Source organism: Salminus brasiliensis, chromosome 12 (assembly GCF_030463535.1).
Source record: "Salminus brasiliensis chromosome 12, fSalBra1.hap2, whole genome shotgun sequence".
In the NCBI taxonomy this organism is placed as follows: Eukaryota; Metazoa; Chordata; class Actinopteri; order Characiformes; family Bryconidae; genus Salminus; species Salminus brasiliensis.
Genome location: NC_132889.1, coordinates 17,105,875 through 17,112,681, shown reverse-complemented (window position 1 = coordinate 17,112,681; position 6,807 = coordinate 17,105,875).

The window sequence follows — 6,807 nt, the reverse complement described above, 5'->3', positions numbered from 1 at the left end:
CCGCTCGAATTAGCCTCCTTAGAGAAGATGTTTTCAGAGATCAACTGTCTACTATAGCCTGCCATACCTAAAAAGGTTAGCATTTCAGAGACTGTAGTAGGCCTAGGTGCATTCTTTACTGAGGTAATATATGCTGTGTTAATGGCTCTCTGTCCTGTCCTCTCTTTCTGACAGAACTGTAATTTTGACTTGCTTACCTTATGGCCTTTTTCCGCTAGCGCTGTTAGGACTGTTATTGAGTCTGCTTCACATTGTTCTTTACTCTGAGCTGAAATCAAAATATCATCACAATACTGTAGGACAGTACTTCTTACGTTTATATCAGCCAAATCCATGGCCAATATTCGGTTGAACACAGAAGGGGATTCTTTGAATCCCTGTGGTAGGCGGGTGTAAGTTAACTGCAAACAAATCCCTGGACTTTTCATGCAGTGGAATACTAAAAATGCACTAATCGTCATTTGTCAGAGTCTGGTTTGCGGACAGGAAAAATAGGTGTATTACATGGACTTCTGGTTTCAACCAATACCCCTGCTTTAAGCAAACCTTCTATAGTTGGCTTAATCCCATTGTAAGCCGCTGCACTAAGTGAATATTGTTGTTGATGCGACAGACGAGCATTTGGTTTTACTGGAATTTCGTCTTTAACTCCTGATGTCACTAGGCCTATGTCAGTGTCATGTGTTGTCCATAGTCTTTGTGGGACTTTAGCTAAAATGTCCTTCTGTTCTTGGGTGAGTGTGTACTGACCGGCTGTGAGTGTTCGGTCAACAAAGACCTCTGCAATTGTTCTATCAACTGACTTTACAGCTATCTTGCAATAGGACCCATCGGCTGACCTATGTGTGAACCTATTGTCAGTTTTTACCCAATTGACTTCTCTGCATGCCTTCATCATAGGTCCTAGGTCTTGAGGTTGGCTGTCTTGCTGCAGCTGCCACTCCTTGGTGACCGATAAAGATGTCTCATGTAGTGAGGAGAATGTTGCATGTTGCAGAGTCTTGCATGTTCTGTGCCCATGCTGCATCATATTCAGTGTTGGTGTTCGTTGGATCATAATACAGTGTGCAGTGGAGGTCATCCATCACATCAGTCATGTTTGGCCATACTGCCTTGATCCAGGTCTTCCAGCTGTTGAAGTTGTTCAGCAGGTTTGGTTCCATCAGTTTAAGCCAGTACACTGTGGGTTGCTCAGGGCCTTGCTCAATTTTAGTCATCAGCATTTGCAATGTGTTTGGTGGAAGTTCAATTATCACCCCATCCGGGGTGCATTTGATGTTGGCATTCAATTTGCATAATATATCTCTTTCCAACAAATTCACTGGAGTTGAATGTGAATACAAAATTGGCATAACAATGGTTTGGGTGTCTAAAGTCAATTCCAGTGGTTCAGTGAAAGTTAAGACTTGTGTTTTCCCAGAGAATCCTTGAGTCCTGATCTTTTTGTTGGACAGGGGGAGTTGAGCTCCTACAGGGCCAATCACTGAGTATGCAGCTCCAGTCTCCACTAGAAATGATGTTTTTTGTTAACCATTTATTGAGAGTTTTATTCTCGACTCTCCAGTTGCAGATGCTGAAGCGGTCAATTGCAGATACTCCCCCTTAGGATTCTCTAGGCCCCATCAATACCAATCTTGATTTGGTACTGACCCATTTGGGCAGACACAGCTTATGTGAACTGGTTGTCCACATGTCCAGCATTCATACTGGGGTTGTCTTGATGGAGTTGTTTGAACTGGTTGTTGCACTGGGAGGTTAGCAGCTTCGGGTCTGCCACCCATCATTGGTGCATAGTAGTGTGGCCTACCTCCTCTTGATCCTCTATTTCCTTGTCCTCTTCCTCTTCCTCTATGGCCACGACTTCCTCCGCCAACATAGAAATTGATGGGAGTCATGAAAGGTGTGCTAACATTTGGAGGCATGTTCATTTGTTGATTTGGCATTGTCATGGCTGGTGAAGTCATTTGAGGCTGTTGTGTGGCCACTACAGTTTGTGTGGTACCAGTCATCAGAACTGGGTTGGGTTGAGTCATGGCTGGTTGGGTTAATACTGCAGCTTGATAAGCTGGGTCAGCTTTTTCTTCTTTCTTTGGCTTTTCCTTTTTCTTTAGTTCAGTCAGTTGTGCTTTTTGTAGAAGGACAGTCAATTTCTCCAGGCTTTCTTAGTCTTGCTCTTTCTTTTTCCTGTGTCTCTCCACATGATGAACTACATGGTCTTTAAAGGTTTGCCACGGCATGCTACTTAGCCCTACAACGCCCTCTTAAGGCCTCTTGTACTTCTTGGGGCAGGCTCTTCTTCAACATCATTTGGAAAAACTTGCGATTGGTCTGTGTCTGGTTCCAGGCAGATCCTGTTTCTTCTAGCCACCTTCTCTGGAAATTACTGATGTGTTCATTGATGCACACTTCTGGTTTCAGCTCCATGGCTTCCAATTGTCCTGGATCCATGTAGGACGGATACTCGTTTCTGATGGCATTCCAAATAATTTCTGTACCTGTCAGCTGAGGTTTCATCATAGTAGTTTCTTGTTACCAGGTCTGGTTCCCCTGCCAGTGTGAAGATGTCCTCCATCTTTGCTTTACCTATGGTTTGGGAAAAGAATTGCTTTCAAATCTCCTACGGCCAATTTATGGCCTGCAGTGCGTTCTTCAAAGGCTGTGATCCACTTTGTCATTCTTTTGTGAATCATTTCTTGTGCACAGACTGTTTAGTGTCAGCTTGGGTGGAGTTGGAGAGACTACCGCTGGGTCTTTCAGCCCCCCTCTCGGGCTGGATCACTTCTTCTCTGGATGGACATGGAGTTGGAGTCCTAGAGTGTCCCTCAGAGGCTGCAGGCATGCTTGCAGGGTCTGATTGATCTTTGACTTTGAACTTGACCATGCCTTGCATTTCCATCTTCATATCAGCTTCAGTCCAAGTGGTCACTTCAAGTGGGCACTGTGTTGCAGTTGGTTCTTTGTCCTTGGAGCCTGGAGCATATGGGGGTGGTCGCTCACTCGAGTTCAGGATACAGTCTGGGTCCTTTTGATTGGTCCCCATGTTGCTTGTACAGCTTTTCTTTTTCTTTCAAAAGTGTGGCTTGTTCCATGAAGGCATTGAGAATGGCCATACATCTTTGTTGTTTGGTGTGCTTTTTCTTGGACGAAACCACCTTCTTCCCTTCCAGGTCTGCAACTGTTTGGCACAGGTCTTCATCAAAGGTTCCTCTCTTGGGCCACTGCTGTGTGAGGTTCTTTGTGAGCTTGTTCCATTTACACATGGTTCTCTTTAATTCTACCCCTGGAGCTTTTCCTGAGGCTGCCACTAAGTCTATGGGAGATGGTTCCTTTTTTTCTATCTTTGAAACTTGTGATCCCATCATGTGTGTCACTATGTGATAGAGGTTGTGTATTAAGTAAATTGTTTGGGTGCTTCTTAAGGATCGCAAGTTGGCCGTGCATGAATTCTAGGTGGGTGCAAGTTAACCTGTGGGTAGATGCGAGGTGAGTCAGTCCAATGGTCAAAGCCTCTAGGTGGAGTTCTCTTTGTCTCTTCTCCTCCTTGGTTTCAGCCAGGAAAGGGTTTGCTATCTGCTCTCTCTCTCTCTCTCTGTCCCCTGTGGGTCACTGGAGACCTGATAAAACATGTTATGTTTAGCATGTTCCTTTTTTCCTTCTTTCTTTCAGTTATGTTATAGCATAGCCTAGCTTAAGGTTAATTTTACTGCTTCGATCCCTACCTGTTCTTCAAGTATACAAGTGGAGTTTATAACTAACAGGGAAAGCATTTTTGGGTAAGGTATAAAGTGGTCTGGCCTACGGTCTCTATACATTTTTATGGCCTTTTCATGCTTGGTCAATCACGAAGGAATATGTCCCTGTATTGACTTTTCTGTCTGCAACTCTGGGGGCCAGAGACGCTGCCCCATTCCAACTAACTTTAGCATCCCAATTGGATTAAAGCCATCTGCCAAAATCATTGTCGCGGAGCCACGCTCCCACAAAACAGTGCATGTGGTGACTGACAGGTAGACCTGTAGCTCCCTAAACTGTGTATCTTGAATGTCTGCTGCCACAGATATTGGTTCAAATGATCCCCATGGCAAGTTCTCTAACCCCAATGTGACTCCTGTTGTGCTAGAACAGGTTAGAAGTAAATGTAAAACAGGAGTCAGCAGGCTTGAGGTCCAGAAACACCTAATTCTCTCAGTTAACCTGAGGTGTGGAATAACCTCTTCAGCAAGGTCCAAGTTAAACCAGTCAGTTAACAACCATAATTTATGATTAACCAGCCATGTTGACTGCCAGCGCTTAGTACCTTGTTTCTATATGTTCTCTCTAGCCAGAAATTAGTTCTGATTCCCTGCATCTAAGCTAGAAGCAATGCACTATCCATGGTATAGTCTTGCTCAACAGGGTAAGTACAACTCTACACACACACACACACCACTTGGTGTGTTCTAACACAATCCAGTTCCTTGAATTAACTTGATCTGCATAAATGTTACCAACATCTATCAATCATGTTTAGTATTCCCTTCACACTCATGCATTATACCCTACAGTCACCTCTAAAATTGCTCAAGGTCACTGCTGCGTGTTATACTTTACAGTCACTTTTAGAATTGCTCAAGGTCACTGCTACGTGTGACCTTCACAGCTACCTCCTTTACTACTTCAACATACAACAGCCAACACTCTCTATTTTTAAAACAGGTGCTCACTAACCATCATCACAACTTACTATATGTTCATTATACCACCTATAACATACATTCTGAGGTTTTTAGCTACAATTGACATAGGATACACTCTAGTCTTGCTGGCTTAGGCCTTTGGGCCTGTAAAGTTAGTTCTGGTTCCATATATCTCTATTTACCGATATCCAGGAAATTTTTAGATTATGCTACATTACTTTATTCCCTTTCCTAATACATGTTAGGATCTTAATAACAACATGGACAAAGGTCCCCAAAGCTATTATATCAATAGAGACCACAGTATAAGAAATAATACTTTGACAAACATTCTAAAACATTCTAAATAAGAAAAAAAGGACAGTAAACACTGCAAATAAAAAGATGCATGCACCATACAACACTTAAGGCAAACAAAACCACGTAACATATTCTCTGATACCAATACTATTTGTGCATTTTATTTTCCTCTTTAGGCCTTTTTCTCTTTAATGGCTTTATTTCTGAGGGTTGTTCCCTTTTTTAAACCCTTTTCTCTTTTCTCTCTACCAGCTTCTCTTTATACCATTTTATTATCACTTTTTATTTGGTTTTCTGAAAAGTTATACTCCTTTTTCTGAGGTTTTCTAGAAGTTATTTAATTTTGATTTAGTTTTCTAATAACATTTATCAGCATTTCTCATTGACTCGGAGCCAGATATACTGACAGCTGAACGCCACTGAAACCTGTGGACAGCCAGGCCCTATCGCCCTTTAAGCAGATTTTTGGATACAAAGATCAGCTTACCTTGAAAGATGAAGGGCGTGCGCTGAAGGACAGGAGGACAGGAACAGGCCAGGCACAGGAGCAGGAGCAGGCAACGTTAGACAGACAGGACGCAAGGCGCGTAGAGCGAAGCCAACCAACGGGCCACCATTAATGTCGGCGCTTTCTCTCTAATTTCCCCAATTAGCTAATAAGCACTTAAGAATGATGCATAAAATAATCCAGCTCTGTAGTCCATAGAAAGGCAGAGTACAGCCTTTATTTCTGCATAAAATGTACAAAAAAGAGTGAAGACTAAGGCACTACATGTAATGCGTTAGCCTGAGACAGCCAGCACTTCCCCAAAGCAGTCTAAAAAGCATGGCTCTGCCTGTGCTTTATATACCTTCCTTATCATGATGCGCTCATCCCTACACATTTTTTTTTGTCATAATGTGTTTCGGTTGGGTCTGCTTATGTCCAGGTCAAAAGCCCCTTACTCATTAAACTAGGTACTTTTGCATTCACAGTTGCAGAACAATAGACAGTTAGCCAGACACAGCTGCAGATGGACAGATTGATGGTGGCTGGATCTACGGTCAGGGAGTGAGTGGCTCTGAAGGTCCTAAACGTGTAAGACAAAAACAAACGTCAATACATGTATAGAAATTGATTGATGACCAATCTCTTACACACTTGCAGTCAGATAGATATCGAGTCACACACACCCTTGCAATGAACAGACCCTTGTTTGATGGATCCACCATTTGGAAGGAGAGGGGTGTCCTGAAGTCCTGAAAGCCTGTAAGACAACAAAGAAAGTCAATACATGTATAGAAACTGAATGATCACCCACCTGTTGTCACCTAATGGCAACCTCAGAACCTGAAAGACAACAAAGACAGTCAATAAAGGTTTTGAAACGGAAAGATCACATAACTTTTTAGTGAGGGAGGGGCTCAGAAGGTCTTGAACCTGTAAGACAAAAAAAAAAGTCAATACATGTATAGAAACTGAATGATCACCTACCTGTTAGACAGTAGCAAACAGTAAGACAGCGAGCCCTACACAGTGGCAGATGGATGGACCCTTGATAGACAGATGCACCATCAGGGAGGGAAGGGGTAAAGGCATCCTCGGAACCTGTAAGACAACAAAGAAAATCAATACATGTATAGAAACTGAATGATCACCTACCTGTTGTCACCTAATGGCAACCTCAGAAGCTGAAAGACAACAAAGACAGTCAATACAGGTTTTGAAACGGAAAGATCACTTACCTTTTACACAGTTGCAGAACAATAGACAGTTAGCCAGACACAGCTGCAGATGGACAGATTGATGGTGGCTGGATCTACGGTCAGGGAGTGAGTGGCTCTGAAGGTC